Genomic DNA, 22,205 nt, shown 5'->3' with positions numbered 1-22,205 from the left:
GTTAGTGCCAAATACTAGACAGATTTCTTTGCAGAGTGATTGTCTCCTTGTATTGTTGAACAACAAGTAACTGTGCTGATTGAAGCTTAGCTTTGGACAGGTTTATTCTTTTGATTTCAGGCATAACAAGGAAAACAAAATTGGCCTAGCTAACAAACTTATTTTTTCATCTCTTTGATTCAGTTTTAGTTTTTATTTCAAGGTATAACAGCCACAAAGCTAACTGATGTTAAAGCCTTCTGTTTTATTATGTTGACCCATGACATCAGAGGTGAAAGTTGGTAGTATGGCAGTAGAAGCTGAACCTTCCCACCAATATTCTATAACATTTGTTGCTGTTAACAGATAACAGATGGTAGCAGAGGGGCAGTCTTATAAAATGTCATCTGAGTGTGTATGAAGAAAAGGTAACCATTTGGGTGAGGTGAGACAATTATAGAAATAATATTGCACAGGAATATTCTAATATGGCTATGTTTTCAAAATTCAGAGTTATATTTCATTTAGAGTTATAGTCCATTTATATGGACAATAAAGTCCAGTCATATTGTGCAAACATTTTATAAAAATATCAATGTAGCTGATGGCTGATGTCAGCACTTTTTTTTTTCAAATGCTATTTTGATTTGCATACTGTATAGCTTTATTATGCTTCTAAAGATTGCATTTACATTTTCATAGCATTCAGCTGCTTTATAGTCTTATTTACATTTCATTCCATGTAATTAAGTATTTCTTATGGGCTTGTAAATCACAGAGAGGAGAGGAGAGGCTTTCTTGGAAGGAATCAAACTCTTCAAGAGTAACTCATACTAACAGAAAAAGCAGATAAAGCTTTGTTCTTAATATTCTTCTCTACTTTTACATTATATTTCAGGTCTAATAAACCATGTAACTTCATATGATAATGTCATATGGAATTCATCTTGATACATGAATGTGTTAAAGAACATGACAGTGAGTTCTAAATGTTCTTTTGCCTTTTTCAATTAATTTGAATCTTGTCTAATGGCTGCCTTTACCTTCTTTAGGTGTCATAACTATCTAAGCTACAATAAATTTTAATGCCTAAACTTCAATTTTAATACCAGAGTGAAAGCTCTGATTCAGCTTCCTTAGAACTGTGACAGGTATCTGTATGGAAACTGTTGAGTCACAGCCTGAACCACTGATTGATCACCTGAGGCAAGGACTAAGTCAGCCATGGGAGCACAGGTGAAGGCAATTCACGTGTGTGACTGGAAGGGGGTGGAGCCTGGTTGCACCTCTCTGAGACCCCATTTAAGGGCTGACTGGAGAGTCTTTTACTGCAAGCCTAGGATACAGGTAAGTGTTTCATTTTTGATTGTCTCTTTCCACCATGATACTCTTTTTAACTATAAACCTATCAAATACTATCCCAATCACACCACTCTTCTAACTGTATATTTGTTAATTCTATATGTATCTTACAGGTTGCACTCATATATTAGTTTGACTAATTTCCACTCGTACATGTGCAAACCTAAATAAACAGGACTAAGTGAAGCTTACCTATTTGAAAGCTAAATCTTTCTGAAGGTTATGGGTATTAAATTCTGAAATGCCTATTTTATTTTTTTTAATAGAGTTTCCTTAATCACATATACAGTTCTGAATACTCACCCACTGTAACCCTTGTTATTCTGAGATTATGCCCAGTTTAGACTGTATGGAAAGGTTGTTTCCCCTTGGAAACAAAAGGGTTCAAGATAAAGGCAGTAGTAAAGGAATAATAAATTTAAGGTCTTACTAACTCTATGAGAATTTACTGGTTCTATTGTAAAAAATTAACTGTTCAACAGAAAAGAGCAGCCTTTATTTTTATTTTTTTACAAGTCTCTGTTATTGTTTTCATCCTATTATCTCTACATAATACTCAAATTAAAGGAATGACTTTGAGTAATAGTCAATGTCAAGAAATTCAACAGTAAAACTGGAAGGGAAAGTGACTATTGAAGTTCAGGTATGTGACTATTTCATGACTAATAAAATTTTAAAATTACTCATGTCTATAAAAATTGAAAGACCAAAGATGTCAGGTATAAATTAATTATTTTAGTGCTTGGAGTTGCCAATTAAACTCAAATTAAAAAACATATCTACATGAACTAAGTCTTATCCTTTCTAGAAACAGATATTAGGAAAACAGTTTGTTGAAGGGTTGTCTCAGGCTGTTTACACTCTACATCAAAGATATTTCCAAGACAGATTCCCTATCTTTCCTTCTGGCTTGGAATCCTAGAATGTAATTGGACATCCTGGGAGTGCTCAGATGGGGTGAATGTCACATTTGGCTAACATCCTCTACTGTAGTTCAGATAGTCTTGACTTGCATGTGCATTAATGCATATCCCAGAGAGCATGCAACATTTTGCATCATTATGTCCTCAATGTGAGCTGCAGAGGGAGTGTACCTGTGCTTCTCATTGCAGAGAAGCACATAGTGGCAGATCTCCTCTTGTCACACTGCTACAGAAGCAAAATGCTGAACTGTTCACAATGACCAAAAAAGTGAGTTTATTTTTTTTCCACAAGTACCTTTGATCTTGGAGTGTCTTCTCCAATCTTACTAGCCAAGAGACAAGATGATGCTCTTGATTCAAATCTGTTTCAAGCTGCAGAGTTTTCCTGTTTGGAGTTGAACCTCAAATAATGACATGCCTACAGACAATGTATTGCGGAAGTGCCCATTCTCCTTGACAGTTGCTGAGCTGAGTCTTAACAGCTTAACCCTTTATTCTATCCTTCTTAGTCTTCGTTCCTACAGCTTATTTTGGAACAGCAGTGCTTGCTCATAGCCAATAAAAAAATACAGCACTGTCACAGAAACAAAGTGGTCAAAAAAGGAGACTATAACTTTAGCTTTTGTACACAAAACATACTCTAATATGCATGTATCCCACAATTCCGCACGGTCTGGAACCAATGCAGATCTTTTTATTTTTTTTTTCTGTTTGACTGTGAAAATAACTGCGGAGAAGGAAGCTGGAACATAATCTCACAAAACTCATGAAAAGATACTTTATTTCTGAACCAAGTTCTAAGCCTGGTTTGTGATGATATGAGAAGCACAATTCAGAGCAGGGTCATTCATACAACAATGGTTTATCATCTCCTTTGAAAATAAATTCATTCGGTATTTCTCTATAATAACAATATTAATAATCAATGTCTGCTACAGGTTGTCCTGGTTTTCCTATCCATCTTCCAAGTGTGCCTCAGTCTCCATGTAAAATCCAATTTCCCATAAAAATCCTCCCTAAATGTAAAGGGCTGGAGGGTTTTTTAATATGGATGCCTACTGGGCACTGCTGCTGCACAAAGCCCTGGACTGATCCTAAGGAACAGTTCACCAGAATAGTGAAGGAATTCCCTGATCTCAATTCAAAGAGGAGTCAGCAGTTACAAGAAGGTATAGATTGACACCAAAGTAATTATGCAAAGACTACACAAGCATCAGCGGATACTTTTTTTTTTTTTTTGGTTTTAATTTAAATAGGCAAGGAAAGTAATCCAGTGGATTTTAATAGAAAGAAATTGAATATGAAATCATTGAAATCAATACCATTCTCCACATACATAGCTGTTCTAGGCAATAAGGAATGTGAGCAGGATTAAGAATTGCTTCACTTTAATTATCACCAAAATATTTTTGAAGGAGGGTTTTAAAGGCTGGGGAAGTAGGTGGTGGCAGTCAGTCAGGAACGTGAGGGCATAGCTGGTTTTATTTGCCCTTCTTAAAATATGTTTGGTATGGACAGGACTGAATAATGATCACAAGTTCAAGTTCCACAGCCAGAAAAATAAGGATGATAGGTAGTCCTTTTTCTCACAGCTTGGTAAATTGGGAAGAATCAAAGCAGTATCAATAGTAAATTTTACTTAATTGATGGGTGAAGGACAATAGCTATTTTGAAGATCTGAGTAGTTCAGATTACTGCACTCTGAAACCTTTCCTGTTTTTCCATCATTAATACTTGATGCAGTATATAGCAGTCACTTATGCAGAGGTTTGTTATGTCAAAGTGAGCATCTGCATTTACGTATAACTATCTCCTTTCATACAAGTAGCTGTCTTTGTATTTCTATTCATGAAAGTAAAACCGTGAGAAAAGATTAAGCTAAAACGAAGAGAAATTTGTAGTTTGGAAAGTAGAAGTAAAGAATGAGGCTTATGCTTTCAGGAGGTTAGTCTTTAGTGGTCTGAGTTGGTTAGGAAAGTCCACAGAGATCTGATCACTTACAGAAACAGTCTAGAGAAGAATTTTAGAATACAGCTGAGCTACTCACTAGAGAAAGAAAAGACTGCTTTCTACTGCACTGATTGCTAGCAAAGTAGAATCTGATAGAGCATCTAGGACGTTGTTAGGTTTACCTCAGCAGAAGCAAAAGATCTACAAATTATGGATTTTGCCAGCGAATAAATATTCTCAATTTATTAAAAATATTCTAAAGAGCATTGGCCCTATAAACAGACCTGATGACTAAAACATTTTTAAATATTCACCAGAAGATGTAAGCGGACAGATCCATAGACCATGTTCACTGACTTTAAATGCCCGTGCATTCTCACTTTTACGTAAAATGATTATCATATGTTCAAATACAGAAGTCAACACAGTTGCTTTTTGTTCTTGTTTTTTTGCAACTCTGATTTCTAGGTTTGGATGGAAAGAGAAAATTATTTAAACCAAAAATTGCAGAGATGAAGTAAACACAGATTCTGTTTGCTATTCCTCTGCCACATTCATTCCTGAAGGCAGTAATTATCTACCGGGAAGCATGAAAATATAATAGCTAGGTATTTAATGGTTGCCATAAACATACAGCTTCACAGTTTTTTATTTAGGCATGCTAAACTTTAACCCATTGCCTTTTTTTTTTTCCCTTCATTACATTATGAAATATGAAATTGAGTTTTGCCTTAAGCAAAAATTGAAAAAAGTATAAATATAATTCCTAAGCAAAGGAAGAGATTCATCTTTGATCAAAACCAAAATATTTCAAAACCATAAAGCATAAAGTGCAAGGAACCAGAAAAAAAAAAAAATAACTGTGATCTTCTGTGAAGCAGGCCAGAGCAATTTTTCTAGGCTCGTTTGTAGTCATTTTCTGTCTTTATGTAGCTATTGTAGGAGATACTAATGCATGAAGGTAGTAGAGAATTGTGGGGAGATTTGTTTTGCTTTTTATTGGGAAGGGGTTAATTTTTATCTTTTCTTCTGCCTTATCTGAGAGCTGTTTTTCCACTGAAAATAAATACATAAATGATTAAAAAAAAAAAAAAAAAAGGGGGGGGGGAAGCAGAACAGCAAGGGGCTTATCATAAAATCATGGAACCACAGAACCATAGTATCATAGAATGACTTGGGTTGGAAAATACATCAAAGATCATCTAGTTCCATTCCCCCTGCAATGGTCAGGGTTGCCAACTCTGGTCAGACTTCCCAATAACCCATCATGCTTGGCCTTGAACACTTCAAGGAATGGTGCATCCACAACTTCCCTGGGCGATCAATCCAGTGGTAACATAACCAAAGATAATATGACTGAAACCCTCTGTTGAAGCCAAGTGCAAAGTATCATTCTTGTCAATGTAGCCAAAATTTATAACATATAAATGTTATATATATGTGTGTGTGTTATTAAATGTTATTATATTATATATGTGTTATTAAATGTAATTAAAATATAAGATTAGAATTACATGTCACAAGCATCCATTTGAAATTTCTTTTCATTTTGTGATTTTCTGTTAACTACATATAGTACTGGTTAGAGGTATAGATTACATAGAAGCACTGAAGCAAAATATCAAGAAAACAAAATTTAGAGGGAAGATTTAGAGGAGATATTGTGGAGTTCAATTTCATATTGTGGAGTTTCAAAATACACGGAACCTAAGACCATTCTGTGCATAGATACTAACTTGGAAAAAAAGAAAAAGAAAAATAACTTTGGATTACCAGCCTCAACTTTACAGAACTAAAGAAAGATATTTTTTGGGGGAAAGAAACCACAAAATTGATAATCTATTTCCTTTTTAAATGAGTTGGTTATTCTGGAAACAATACATGATAACTGAATTGTCCTGGTGTTGTGGTTTAACTTGACGGCCATTCATTCAGTCCTCGCACCTCCCAGTCAGATGGTGAGAACTGGAAGAAAACAAAAAAACAAAAAACAAAAATAAAACAAACAAACAAAAAAAAAGAAATCATATGTTGAGATAAAACTGAATATAGGATAGAAAGTAATACAAGTAATTATAACAATATATATAATATATGGCAGACAAATGATGCACAATGTAATTGATCACCACCTGCTGACTGATGCTGAGCCAGTCCTCAAGAGGTAGCTGTCCACCCATCCAGTTCCCTTCAGTTTTGTAGCTTTTCTTACATGATGCCATGGAATGGAATATCTATTTGGTGAGTTTAAGACACCTGGTTCTCTCCCCTCCCAGCCCTTCACATCTCCCCCCACCTTTCTCTGGTAGGACAGAATGAGAAGCTGAAAAATTGAAGCATCCTGGCTCTGTATGGCACTGCACTGCAGCTCAGAAACAATAGAAATATTGGTGTGTTGTTAGCATTCCTTTTCTCCTAAAACAAAAACATAGCATCATACTAGACACTATGAAGAAAATCAATGCTGTCTCAGCTGAAACCAGGACACTAGATTTATTTAGTTCTCCTTTTAAAGGAGTCTTCATAAGTCCTCTGTACTTTCTGAAAATTATTTTGTATTATCTTTGAGGGAAATTCTCTATGCTCTTTAACTTTACTTACCACAGTGACAAGTGGCAAGGGAATTAATAGCTTTCTGAGTGATATATAAACATGCAACAAGAAAAAAGAAAGCCAAATCTAAACTCACAGAGGAATAAGGTAAATATTGAGAATGGGACTTTAATTAGTCATGTCATATAACTTAATTATACATGTAACTAGAGCATCTGGACAGAAGGAGGAAGAAAGAAATGCAGAAAATAAGTTTGATCATGCAGAGACTAGGGAAATTTGAAATATTTGAAATATAGAATTGCCAGACAATGTGAAAGAAGGAGCTTTACATTAACTTACTCAAAAATAATTGTGATCAGCTAATAGCTTGTCACAGAGAGAACACGTCATAAACATTTTTCTCTCCTTAAATTGTAGTACGTTAAGCTGTCATAATAACTAACCTGCTTTACTTCCAGCAGAAGTATATTTTTTAAGGAAAACAAGTGATCAAAGGGATCTGCAAAACAAAAACAGAAAAATAAGTTGTTATAGATTCTATCTGCTTTAACTCTGAAGCTACATAAAGAGATGAGACTAATTACTAGAAACTCTGACAGAAAGACATTATATATTGGACTTTCTCTTTAAGCCCTTTCTCAACCAGCGTTTCTGAAGCTGTGGAAGACAGGCAAAAACTTCTATCCTTGAAATGTGAAGAGGGCACTAAAAGGATTGAGGAACGAGTAAAATAGAGCAGGGAATAAAAATTTCAGCAAGTAAAAATAATGTAGATAATTTTTAAAGTAAGAATAGATTAAAAAAATATAGTATGGTGTCTGGCACTTATGAATCAGTTACAAGGTGATGGAAACACAGAAAACAAATACTCATGACAGATAAGAAAGTAAGTGTAACCTTCTTTGAAATGTGAAACGTAAAAGGTACATGCTTAGCTGTATGGATTTATGAAAATTTGAGAAGGGAAAAATAGTCCATTCTTATTATGGAAGGAAAGTGTCTAGGGTGATGTTGACAGGTTAAAATGAAAACTGGACTGAAAAAGAGTCCATCTCAGTCATGCACAGAAATAAGGACAGTGTTATGGAGAAAACTTTCTTATCTTTCTTGGGAATTAAGCACAATCAAGTACCTCTTCAAAGTGCTTGTAACATGGGGAAGAAGAAAGAGGAATCAGCATTGTGTAGAGAGTTGCAGAGTTGCCAACATCTTTGGGATCACACATTGTGGGATGGCTCACATGCAGTGCATTCATATAGGCACTTTCAGAAGGACTGGCTGATGTAGGGAAAAGAGAGAGTTCTTTATGTGAGAAAGAAGCACAAATGCTTGGAGTTCTGACTTGGGGTGCATGATAGACCACTTGAGAGATTATGGATTTGTATTAGTGGACAGGCAAATATGGGCATGTTGTGGATGTCTGCAACAGACTGTGTGATCAGGAATAAGAAATAGGTGAAGCTTTTTTCAAAAAACTAAAAGTCTCACATTCATGATCCATGAAATATTTAAATCACCTTGGTATGTCTTGGATGAAAAACATAGCAGGGAACAATCTAAGAGATTTCTGGAGTGAACTGATGATGTCTTTTATGATACATGTGATCAAAGAACTGATAAAGGGAGATTGTCTTTAGATGTAATGCTTGCAGGCAAGGTAAAACAGATCATGGATGTGGAAGAAGCCAACTTGTGACCATGCAGCAGTGACCACGAGACAGTAGAGATCAGTAACAATGAGGACTGTACAGTTGTACTGGACAAGGAAAATGAAACTCATCTGATAAAAATGTTGTCAAATGGACCAAATCTCACTGAAGATTTTGAAATCTATTCCTATATAAAAATACTAATAATAGTTAAACAATTAAGGAATGTGTTCAAATTGAAGGAGAAACTAAAATAGCATTTGTGTGTATTCATTGAACTAGTTCTGTGCTATGTTGAGATAGATCTGATATTAAAGTAGCACAGGCTTCTGGATATTAATCTGAATCGATTCTCTAGATGCTAGTGCTTATCATTTGATTCCAACATATGATTTATGCCTTACTACAAGAATTTTTCTCATGAAGTTCATTACAATAATATGATAATGTGAAATCTGATGTGATCATATCCTCTAGATATATCTGTGAAAAACAATAAGATGAATTTTTTTCCCCCGTTTTTACGGAAGTCTGAGTGTCATGGTTTTATGATTTTTGGTTATCAGTGTTCCACATTGTAACATCATGTAGTGCACTGGGAGTAAAAAGTTAATGCTCCAGTTCTGGGCACCTGTCCAGAAGAGAACTATATTCCCCAGAACACTTTGCATTCAGAGAGGATATATAACCCCTCGCAAGGTCACCTGATGTATTCTTTTTCTTTTGGCTCTCCTTCCCTGCTGCATGACCCAAGCAGGCATCTCACCTCAGCTTTGTGGTGAAGCCTTTCTATCTTTTGGATGCTCTCGTTACATTTGATTTATTAGCTTCAATTCTAATTATATTGTATTATAGTGTGGTGTCTTCCCATAACATATTTAGTAAATTAGTTTGTTTCTCCTCAGATCATTGCCACTGGTTTTAATTATTCGGGGTCCCCTGCTTCCCCTTTCTGGAGGTGTGGATCTGTGGATCCCTCCGCCCCACTAGTCACAGATCCAGGCTGGACCAGCCCATAAACTGTTGACTTAATAGCACTAGTAACAATGAAAGCAATCTACTTTGAAAATTCCAGTGTGATTAAGAAACAGCTGAGCACACTTAGAGAAACAAAAGAGTAGAAATAAGTTAGTCTTTCCCTCTCTTCTGCCTATAGGTTTACAACAATTACAGTTCATTCGGTTCAGGAAAAAAAAAAAAAGCTTTCTAACTAGAATTAGAAATATTTTCATTTAGTGTAGAAATACTTTATAAAAATCAGTATTGGGGATTAAAAAAAAATCTAAGAGCACAGAACAATCAATGTAGGAAGTGAACAATTGAGACAAAAAATCAGAAATACTTGTTACAGTTTCTAGAAGCTGGTCACAACACAAGGTTGTCTTTATTCCACCAACAGAACGATCTGCGAACTGTGCATAGAGAGTCATTCAGTTAATGAAGAGTTAGTTCTAGTATCGTTAATGACTATGAGAGTTAGAAGGGTTTCACTTCTACATGATATAGTTGTATAAGACATAAGAAACTTTCTACCTCACATCCTGTCCAATATCCTCAGTGCTATGCTGATAGTCACTCTATTATATTTCTTTGTAACAGGCAAATATGATAGATAAAAATGTTATTTCTTAAAGAATGTTGCTTTTCTAGTGAACAAAAAAGTACTATAATATTCACAAGAATACAAACATTGCATTGACTTTTAAAATGTATTTAAAGCAGTGACGAACATATTAATGAATGAAAAATATCTGAGGATAATGTTTGAAAGATTCCTGAAACTGTGCTATAATCTCTTTCAAGAAACAACCCAAGTTTGGTGTTTTTTACTTGCTATATAACAAAAAATGCCCCAAATGATTTTAAAATCTCTACTTAAAAAACTCATATATCAAGATGTGGGCTGTTTACACAAATCCTAAATCAAAATCCAAGGAAACTAAAATAAAACTATTGTCTGATTTTCTTTGATACTATTTTCATCCAAATTATGAAGATATATATTCAAAGAAAATAATTAATGATCGTGTCCTAAAACAAATCAAGAAATGCTGTGGAAATGTGGGTTCCTTTGCTAATTGTCAGTCAAGAAAAAATTGTAATCAATAAAGAATCTCGAACATGCTAAGTTGAAAATGATACCATTAAATGTATGAATACAAGCAGGCATGTAAATAAAGCCTAGCTTTATGTGGGTAATGTACACAATTTAATAATGTGTGGAGATCTCATAGATCCTGGAAAAAGTCTAATTCTGACCCACTGATGCAGCAAATTAAAAAAACTTAAGACATCTGGAACAAATATCCCGTAGGCAGAGAAAATTACTACTATTAAAAAGAATGTTTTGCCTATTCTGTTGTTATTACTTTTACAGTCTCTCCCAGTAGTACTCCCTGGTATAAGTGCAATAGAGGAGAAAAACATGGTCTTCAATCTCATAATAATGAAATAGAAGGACAGGACTGGATAATTTAACAGTAGAATACAGGCCAGCTTCACAGAGTGAAGCAGTGCCAGATATAGACTCTGACTTCTGATGCAAAATCACAAGCATTAAGTCAAATCAGGATTGAATTTAAAAATATGTTTTGACCCTCAAGATCCCTGCCTTTCCACTTTCTTTAAATATACAGATGCATATGTAGAACAATATGAAGAAGACAAACTTTGGGAATGGCTTCCACATAGTAGTATTATTATAATAATCACACCCATTTACAAGAAAAAATTTAGCAACAGAGTTCAGTATAGACTTGTTCAAGATCTTTCAATTTTCCAGTACAGTTTCTAGGATGTAGAATCTACATTGAACTGAATGTTAAAAATTCTGTTTTTAACATGTAAGACAAAATATTAGTGAGAGTACACAAGATGTACAAATGCTCAAAGCTATCTGCAGGACATGAAGGATATAGGAAGTAAAATCATTTTGCAGACGTTGCGTGAATGGAGCATCATCAGCAGAAAGGAAACATAATAGTGGCAGTCCGTAAGGGATGACTAGGAATGGAGAGATAAAGAAAAGTAAGGAGGATGTAGAGGACCGCAAATATATAGATGTTCATGCAAAGGAAGTTAAGCTTACAAACATTCATGAAAGCAACACAGATAATTATATTAAAGCTAATACATGAAAGGGCTTTCACTTTTTTTCTGGATTTTTTTTTACCTTTGTTTAAACAGAATAAACAGTCTGTTACTAGTGACTTCTATTTCCCTGTTTACCTAAGCCATTATGCTCTTTCAGCTGTGTATAGAATGCTTCTGTGATGCTTGCTGCAGGTTTGATGGTTGCAACCATGACCTCTCAGAGATTATCATCAATTTATCAGAACAAGTGCATGGGTATTTTTTAATGCATATGTAATAGTTGTGCATGAGATCTCCATGCAGATTACACATAAAGCTCTTGATCACTTGTTAGCAGAGTAAATTATACCCATCTTTCAGAAGTGTTTCTTCACCTTTCAGAAGTGTTTCTCTTTCTCAAATACAGAAAAATACAACAAACCTTACTGTTATTAACAGTTTAAAATATTCTCGTACTAGAAGCCAAACCCTTGGCTTCACTGGTTTTTGCCACCCATAGAAGTGCAAAAATACAGCAAAATATCATTGTAAAAAGGACAGTGCCCCTGTTCAATACTACGTGCTGTTGAGTGTCTAGGATGAATAAAAAGAACAGTGTAGGCAAAGAGAAAAAGCAATTGGGAATACTGAGTGCTTGGGAAGGGTGGGATGCCTGCTCTGTTTGCACATATCCATAGAAGTGACAGTGCATGTACCTTTTGTCCTTCCTTCTCTTGTGTTCCATGTAAACAAACATTAATAGCCTTGGTGTCTGATGGCTTTTTATTTCAAGCATAGGATGTTAAAGAGGATAACATTTCTACACGTGTTGCCATTTCTTCTGGAACAGTTTTTACTTCTACAGATAATGTGCAAAGTAAGTTAGCAAAGCAACAGAAATATCAGTGCCACATTGCCAGAAAATCACAAGCAGCTTCATTAGTTCAGATGAAGACTCAGATTTTTAAAAAATAATTCATATAATGAATCTTACATAAGACTGTAAGTTGCTTTAGAAAGCATTTCTATTTCCATGTATAATTAAATCAATATTCACTCATGTAGAAAGAAATTTAAATAAATTTTTGGTATATGCTATTAGCAATGAAGAAGTGAGTCATACAGACAAAAGGAAAACTGCTAAAGGAAAGGTTAACTTTTAAAGTCTTCCTTTCTATTCTCAATGGTATTAAAGAATGTACAAGGAAATTAAAATAGTATTCATTATAAGATTTGTTATAGCTCTTGCTATAACAGGTAATTAAGAATTGAATATTAAGTTTTGTTTTTTTCTCTGGTCAGTCATTCTATTAATCAATTTTGTTTTCATGTGCTTATGCAGGAGAATAATGCTACCAAGTCTTATTTTAAAAAAGGAAGCCTAACGATATGTCTATGGGTTTTATTTCTCTGAGATTTTTATCATCACAGAAATATGTTTATGTGATTTGCTTGTAATCTTGGACCAGAGATGTTTCTGCTGCTGGCTAAAGTGCTTTATTCCTTTTTCAGAATATTACCATGTAAATACACTAAAATAAGCAATAAAGCAAACATAGATAATTGCAAAATGCTGTCCTATTTAGACAGACTTTGAAACAGTGAAATCTTAACCCCATGGTACTTGTTGCTTTTGAAAGTAAAAAATTTGGGGAGTACTGCTGAAAGTGTGCCAGAATTATCTTAGTGCCAAGAGCCTCCTTACCTTAAGTCATGACCTAAGCAATTACTCTGCCTGTGGGTGTATGGAGATACAACATTGGGTTGGCAGGATTTTGTCATGGAGACTCAATTTTCTAAAAACTTACATTTACCACAGGCTACCAAAAATCACTACAAGCTATCTCATTATGAATAAGAAGTAAGCATGTATGTAGATAACAAGCTATTACAGATATTACCAGGAACAAGTACATACATGTAGTAGATGCTTTGGGAGCAATACTAATAAGATCAGCAATTAGTGGTAGTAGGAAGGCACTTGTCATGTTTGTAAGTACAATATGTATTATGTATGTATATATTACTTAAAATTGTTGGTGTGAAGTACATCAAACAGAGCCCAGACACATGAAGGTGTCAAACTTACCTCAAGATAGTCTAATTATGGAAAGCAATCTCAGAAGAAACTGATCCCTAGAAGTGGGCTTATGAGTGGGACCAAAGAAATAACAAAAAGTCTGAGTTCAAAGAAGATCAGCATCATGGAGTTGGGATTCAGCCAGATGATCCCAGCAAAGGTTTGGTTTTGATTTTTGAAGAAAAGAACAGTTCATGCTGCACAGGAAATACAAAGAGACAGGTTTCATTTTGAGGACATAAGACACCACTCTTTCAGGTAACTGATGCTTTTATTTTCTTGCTTTTTTTTTTCTGTCCACCTTCTGAGACAGCCTTTACATGAAGCTGTTTCTTATTTTCCTTTAAATTTTTTTCTCACAGCAATTTCCACTTTCTCAGATGGTAGGCTGTTCCTCAGTTTCCTGGTTTTTGTTTATCAATGGCATCTTAAGGATGCCTGTGATTCTTAGGATGCTGCCTCCACCCATCAGGGTTGTCCCTGGGATGAGCTCCAAGGCCAGAGGTCTAGTTCCCAGGCCAGCAGACATTTTTTCCAGTCAGTGTTTAACAGCCATTTTATGTCACTGTGTGTAAGAGATTATTCTTTTATGCCATTGCCCCAAAGCTTGCTGGGGATATTGATGAACAAATCCAAGCAAGTCCTGGCCAAGGGTTGTGAAATCCTATGTCTGAGGGACACAGATGGACAAGGTCAGGGGCAATGAGAGATGAGCCACAGATTAATGGCCAGGAAGCAGTCTTGTGTGGGCTTATCTCGAGGGAGATAGCCCTCTCAGAGGGTGCTGGCACATGACTCTTACCCAAACGTCCAGGAATGCCATGATAGCAGAGGAAGAAGGATAAAAAGGGGACCTACAACCATGAGATTAGGATTTCTGCCAAGAGATTCCTCACGACCTTCAGCAACCTGCATGCTGAAGAAGAACAAGAAGGTGTCTGCCATCAGATCCCTCACTGTAGTATTCCTGCATGCTGACAGACTCTCCTGGGCCTGCTACCTGGGTCCTGCTGCTTCCTCCCGGATTTGCCTTGCAGCTTCTTCCTGCACCTGCTTGCTGCCCAAGGCTGGCCACATTGCTGCTGCCGTCCCCCTGTGCTTTTGCCTCAGATCATCAGAACGGTGTGCAACAGGACTGCTGCTGGATCCTGATGGGGACTATTCCTGCTTCACACCATTCTTGCTTCTTTCCTATCCAGCACCTCAATCCAGCACCTCTTCTCCATCATCCTAATTCATAATAGTTGCTGTCCTTCCCTTCCCCATCTCTCTGGTTAAGATTTGAAATAAACTGGTCAGACCAACATTTGAACAATTGCTTCTTAATCTCACGCCAGGTATACACATATCAGAGAACCTCCTCTCCCTCCTATAAATTGGAGCAAGACACTATGCTGTTGATTTATAGCCAGGCTATGTCCCTAACCACTCCCATTGCCTCATCAGAACCACAGCTGAAACCAGTGCAGCTGCTGCTGATGGGATTCTGCAATCTTCCACTTACAGAGTAGTGGAAGGCAGGAGAGGGGACTGGTTGTATATACTTTGAAGACTTGGCAATTACCACTTTTTTTTTTTTTTAATCTTTCTGTGCCAGAGAAGCTCCTAACAGCATATTCTTGACATTGTGAATGTAGAGTTAATTTGTTGATAACTCTGCCAAAAAGGCTTCTTTTGCTGTTGTATGAAAAATCTGTTAGAAGTGAGAACAGAAAATGTCCTAATACCCCAATGCTTGAATTGCTTTTGCACCCTTTGCAAGCTTGTCTGCAATACAGTAGTGAGCAGTGCCAAAATGTGACTGATGTGTTTTTCAGTGGAAGTTGTGGCCTAAAGGCTCTCTTACCTTCTCTCACATGCTCCTGTTTCAATCAATTTTATTTTCTAAATGAGGCAGAAAGCAGATTCTTTTTGCTGTTGCCATAACAACTGTCAGAAACATCAGACTGTGGTCAAAACTCTCTGCCCTTCTTGTTAAGAAGATCCCTCAGCAAGCAAGTGCTTGCTTCACTCACTGTGAATCTTTACATTTTGTCTACACCAATAGCAATCCTGTCAGGAGAGACCAATGTGCAGCTGCTTGGAAAGCAACTTCTGCTCCAAGACTTGGATCACCCTTGCTCATTATTAGGGGATGCCTCTTACTATATTTTGTTGGTCCAAAATATCAGAGGTAGGTTGGCAGTAGAGACTGAACATTCCCACCAATATTCTGTTATATTTTGTTGCCATGCAACAGATTGCACAAGGGGGGCCAGTCACAGAATCCCAGAATCCCAGAATCACTCAGGTTGGAAAGGACCTTAAAGATCACCAAGTCCAACCATAACATAACCATACTACCCTAACTAACAACCCTCCACTAAATCATGTCCCTGAGAACCCCACCCAAAAAGTTTTTAAACACATCCAGGGATGGTGACTCAACCTCCTCCCTGGGAGGCATATTCTAGTGCTTAACATCCCTTTCTGTAAAGAAATGTTTCCTGATATCCAACCTAAACTTACCCTGGTGCAACTTAAGGCCATATCCCCTCGTTCTGTCACCTGTCACCAGTGAGAGTGTCACCAACCCCGCTCTCACTGTAAGAACCTATCAGATATTGGAAGAGAGCAGTAAGGTGTGTCACTCCAGTTTATAGGAGGGAGATGAGGATCTTTTAATATATGTATACCTGGCGTGAGATTAAGAAACAATGGTTCAAATGTTGATCCAACCAGTTTATTATAAATCCTAATCAGGGAGACAGGGAAGGGAAGGAGGGCAATAGAAAAGATAGGAAAGAAGCAAGAATCACAGAAAGCGTGGATAGTCACCACCAGGATCCAGCAGCGGTCCCGTTGCATGCCATTTTGAAGGTCCAAGGCAAAAGCAGTGGGGGGGAGAGCAGCAGTGTGGCCAGCCCTGGGCAGCAAGCACGCAGCAGGAGACAGTCTCAGAGCCAGTCTGGGGGGGAAGCAGGAGGACTCAAGTAGCAGGCCCAGGAGTGTCCGTCAGCATGCAGAAATTTTGTAGTGAGGAATTTGATGGCAGACACCTTTGTTCTTCTTCAGCATCAGGGTAGAGTACAGAGCAAGTCCAGGAGGGAGAGAGGCAGATTGTGAGGCTTCTCATGTCAGAAACCACTTCTTCATGAGGAATCTGTTGCCAGAAAACCTCTGTTCTTCTTCATTAGGAATCTGTTGCCAGAAAACCTAAACCTCATGGGGGACAATTACTTCCCTCTCTCTGCTAGCCACTCCTCTTTTAATGCAGCCCAGAACACAGTCTTCTGGGCTGTAAGCACGCACTGCTGGCTCATGTCCAGCTTTTCATCCATCAGGACCCCCCCAGTCCTTCTCTGCAGGGCTGCTCTCAAGGAGATCTTCCCCCAGTTTGTATAAATACCTGGGATTGCCCCAACCTAAGTGCAGCATCTTGCACTTGGCCTTATTGAACCCCATTAGGTTTTCATGGTCCCACTTTTCCAGTCTGTCCAGGTCCTTCTGGATGGCTTCCATTCCTTCAATGTATCAATTGCGCTGCTCTGTTTGGTGTCATCTGCAAACTTGCTGAGGGTGCACTCGGTGCCATCATCTATGTCGCTGATGAAGATGTTGAAGAGCACCAGTCCCAAGCCCGACCCCTGAGGGACACCGCTTGTGACCAGCCTCCACCCTGACACAGAACCATTAATCACAACCCTTTTGCTTTGTCGAGGCAGCCAATTCCTAATCCATTGAACAGTCCATCCTTCAAATCCACATCTCTTCAATTTAGAGAGAAGGATGTGGTGAGGGACCATGTCAAAGGCTTTGCAGAAGTCCAGGTAGATGACATCCATCGCCCTTCCCCCATTCACTGAAGCCGTCGCTCCATCATAGAAGGCCATCAGATTGGTCAGGCAAGATCTGCCCTTGGTGAAACCATGCTGGCTGTCTCCAATCACCTCTTTATCTCATATGTGCCTTAACAAAGCTTCTAGGAGAATCTGCTCCATGATCTTCCCAGGCACAGGGGTGAGGTTCACCAGCCTGTAGTTCCCCGTGTCTTCCTTTCTCCCTTTCCTAAAAAATGGGAGTAATATTTCCCTTTTTCCAGTCACTGGGGACTTCACCAGGCAGCCATGATTTTTCAAATATAATGGAGAATGGCTCGTCAACCATCGGCTGCCATCACTTTCAGAATCCTAGGGTGGGTATCATCTGGCCCCATGGACTTATACACATCCAATTTCATGAGGAGGACATGGACTAGTTCCACTATTACAGTGGGACAGAAACCACTCCCCACACCCTCACCTAGAGGTGAGGTGAGGTGGGACATGGCAGACATGGGAAGCCTGACCACCTGCGTAGGCTGAGGCAAAGCACTCACTGAGTACTTCAGCTTTTTCTATGTCTGAGGAATCCAGCCCCCCAGTATCTTTCATCAAAGTGGAAACATTGTCCTTGGCCTGTCTCCTCCTGCCTATGTATTTGTAGAACCCCTTATTGTTATCTTTTGTATCCCTCACCAAGTTCAGCTCCATTTGCGCCTTGGCTTTCCTAATCCTATCTCTACACACATGGACAACAGCCCTGTATTCCTCCCAGGCTACACAACCCTGCTTCCACTGTACATTTGTACATCTGTACATTTCCCTCAGTGTAAGCTGCATGTCCTTGCACAACCACGATGGTTGCCTGCCTTCCCTGCTTGACTTCTGCTGGTGGATGGAGAGCCCTTGCACTCTCAGAAGGGTGTTCTTAAAGAACTGCCAGCTCTGCTCAGTACCCATGCCCTTAAGGACAGTTTCCCAGGGGATCCCACTGAGCAGTTCGGAGAGCAGCCAGAGGTTTGCTCTCCTAAAGATGTGTCACTGAATTCCTCTGTGGGATAAAACAACACCCACTGACATCCATCAATGCTTGCTGCATGTTTATGAAGACCAAACAGTGAATATGAGCTCAGTGAGATGATGAGTAGTGCATCACAGCAGTGGTGACAGCTATATGAAAGGCAAGTCACATTCCAGACAGCCATATACAAATATCACCACAAGTAATGAAGAACATCTCAATTAGCTCATCCACATAGATAAGTTACTGGTGGTTAGAATGTAGCTGGGAGTTTGCTCCATCAGACAGTGTTTTTTTGCTCTTTGTATCTGTTGTAGTTTTCATGGAAATAAATGTGAGGCCTCACTTCTGGAGTAACAAGAGTACCAACCGCTCTGAATCAGGGCCTGATAAACTGCACACCTTGTAAGCAGAAACAGAAATACAATTATTAAACATTCAAGAAAATGCATAAATTTTTTACAAAAATTAATAGCTTATTTTTGTAACTGCGTTTTCTTACTACAGGAGTAAACTGCCGCCTTTTAAACAAAGAAAGCAGCTTTTAAACAAGGCTTGACATTTTATACAATGAAGAACTTCTACAGCAACATAAAAAAAATGAAAGATGGAGCTATTTTTTATGTACTCTCTGCAAATGTAAAACTGGGAACAAGGGATGTATAAGGTAAATTCTCGTAAATTCTTAATACCTGAGTTAAAATGACTTATTTTTAAGTAAATTTATATAGCAATTACACTCCAGAAATTATTTAAAAGGGCTAGACTTGGTTTAGACTATCATTTTTCATTGACTTTGACATTTAAAATTATTTCTGATTTGAGGAATTTTAACAATTTACTCAACTATATGATGATGAATAAATATGTATGTTATATACTAATAAGTAGGAACAAGTAGACTGTAAATTCTGAAGGTCATGTAGCATGCATGTAGCATGCAACTCAGTAGCACATATTTTAGGACTGCCCAGCAGAAATGTGTAAGATACATGCAAATATGGTTTACATTGCCTTTGAGAAGTACAACTGAACTTAATCCTAAATTATGTTGCTCTCTCCTTCTACATTATCAGTTAAAGCAGTACTTTAACAAAATTCTCTCCCATGCAGTGGCACAATCAAATTATAGAGAAAGGCACATTTTGAAACAGTGCTATTAATCCTTCTCCCAGAAGTAGTCACAGAAAATCATTATATCCAATTTAGCTATTCTAAAATTTTCTGTTATTCTTTAACTAGAGGCATTTTATAACTAAAGATTTCATATACACCTCCGGAATAGGGTAAGGAAACTTAAACATATTAGAAGAAAATGACAATATAGAAGAATATAGCATTTATATTATAATCTTTGCTTGTGTGTGAGTCATTAGTTGTATTACTAAAACTCATCTATCAAAAAGTTTTCTAATTTAAATTTGTGCATGAGCATGAGGATGTTGTTATCTATGTATGAATTTAAAGAGAAAAAAATCTTCCCTTCCCTTTGTAGCAGCCAAGTTCTCTACATTTTTCTAGCTGAGAAGATCATTTATTCTTCCTATCTTGTTTAATAATTAAATAAGAGGAATATAACAATAGAAATTTTAAGTGAGTTCAAGTGATCTGGACTCTGGATACACTGGATACACCTGAAAATCACCTAAGCTCTGGAATCTCTTTAAGTATACCACGATCTTGAAAAATAGCATTTAACAGTTGTTTCTTAAACAGAAGACCATTCTGGTGTTTTGTATTGTGGGTGTTTTTTCCATTTCCTTTTTGGAAAGGATTACATCCTTCTTCAAGGAAGTAGGAAATCTGCATAAACATAATGAAAGCTCTTCCACTACTGATGTGAGTAAAATCTGTTCTACTTGGCTCTTAAGATTTTGTGATTTTATATCTGTTAATTCATTGATTCAATTGTTGTGATGTGAAAGAAAATTGGAAATTTCAAAGTGTAACTTAATTCTTCCTTCTGTAGTTTCATAAAGACATTATGAAGACAATCAGATAAATGAAAAGGAAAAAAAAAAAAGCACTATTTTAATTTCAAAAGAGAAGGGAGAAACATAATTAATTATTCTTTTTGAATAAAATTCTACTTTGAACAGAAGAAAAAAAGCATGCAAAGACCAGTATATTTTTTTAATAATTTGTTATTCTTATCATTTAAAACAATATTCTTTAACTTCAAAATATTTTTTTTTTTCTCAAAAGACTACAAAATCAGGTTCTCTTGACTTTTCTGAAATGTATCATCACCTTTAAAGTGTCTAGATTAATTAGAGCATGACCTGCTGTAATTGGGAGAAATAGAAAAAAACCTGACCAACAAATATTGACGCTTCAAAGAATTAAAAATGGTCATTTTAGATAGAATTCAGTGAGCTCCACTCTTCCTGGGGGAGATGGGGAGAGAGAGAGGAGTTTAAATTCCGTTCAAGCCATTATAATTATGTAGGATACTGGAATGGATCTCAGTTTTGTTGAATATTTTTTACTACAATTTGCTGAAATCAGAATGCTACTCACCTATAAATGAACTGCATCTTCATTAGTGATGCAAGATGGGTAAACTTCAAAAGGTGCAGAGATCAGGTTTATTTCAGTTGTTAAGTGAGAAATTCCAAAGCAGGTGGCATTGCAGCCTTTCAAGCTCACACAACCCTTTTTCCCTCAGAAGTTCTTTCAAAAACCTTTCCAATATCTCTCGTTTGTTTGTTTGTTTTCCTTTCTGTTCACATTGTGATGTGATTATTATTGCATAATCATTTCATCACTTTTATCCTTCATAAATTTTAGGCAAGTGTTCTGAAGTGACTACCTTTTCTGGAACCTACAGAATTTGAAGATGCAGCAATAGGAAAAACTCCAAAGACTGAAATCACCACTCTGCATATCACCTTAGTTGAACTGTGTTTTCAAAACTGCAGTATGTTATTGTATTTTATACCATGTGTTATGCTCTCTAATACAACATCCATCTTTTTCTTTTTTCTTTTAGGAGTTGTAAGGCATACAACAGGGAATTATTACATTGGATTTTGGCCATCTTTGAGAAAAGACTAGAAAACAGAAAGACTGTGGCAAAGATTATCTGCCAAAATTGTGGATCTCTAGATATAGGCAAGAAGAAAAACACCACATTAGTCTTTATGCTCTTAGATGGTAATCATCATTTTCAAGTCTTATTTTGCAGGTCACTTAATACCTGGCTTGTCCTTATTTGCCAGTGAAGTTAAAGAAATTATAAAGAAAAATGTTCTGGAGAGTTTTGAAGAGGTCAGCAACAACGAAGCACTGACATGAGTTCCTTTGAATCTATTTCCCCACTCTATCTCCCTGTTTATGAACCAGGGAATCTGCTAGAGAGACTAGGGCTAGAAACCAAAATAAAATAAAGTTAAAATATACCTAGGAAAGGGAAGTTAGAGTTAGTTAAGATAATAAAACCAAGATAGAAAATATGCTCAGCTATAGAAAATCAGAAACAAAACAGCAAATATAAGCTCATGGGGAAGTTCTTCCCAGGAAGACTTCCCAGGGACTTCCCAGGATCTGTATCATTTCAGGGGTCAAAAATGCCCTACACTAACAGGTTACTTAGTGACCATACAGCCCATAATTACAGACATTTTATCAGAATGTGACTGGTTTCTAGTCTATGCACACTTCAACCCCCCAGATTAGAAGATTTTAAAGTTTAATAGCCTTTGTATCCAGTTAACAAGAATGAAATACCTTCTTAGTTCTGAAAGACAAATTAATCGTACTCTCACTTCATTTTGCATACAATCAAGGCTTCTCGGGACCCTAATGGTTTTT

The 22,205-nt window shown here is 37.0% G+C and overlaps 1 long non-coding RNA gene across 1 annotated transcript; it reads right to left on the bottom strand.

The window, feature by feature from the left end:
* Positions 1-6,081: 6,081 nt before the first annotated feature.
* On the bottom strand, positions 6,082-15,768 carry LOC149917842 (uncharacterized). The gene is made up of 3 exons (XR_016467284.1): positions 15,418-15,768; positions 7,214-7,269; positions 6,082-6,179 (listed from the first exon to the last, which is right to left on the bottom strand). It is a non-coding gene; the product is annotated as an uncharacterized LOC149917842 (long non-coding RNA).
* Between the last annotated feature and the right edge of the window lie 6,437 nt (positions 15,769-22,205).

This window comes from Phasianus colchicus, chromosome 5 (genome assembly GCF_987193195.1).
Source record: "Phasianus colchicus chromosome 5, bPhaCol1.hap1.1, whole genome shotgun sequence".
Lineage (NCBI taxonomy): Eukaryota > Metazoa > Chordata > Aves > Galliformes > Phasianidae > Phasianus > Phasianus colchicus.
The sequence above is the reverse complement of the archived record's forward strand: the minus strand, read 5'-3'. Positions and strand labels throughout refer to the sequence as shown.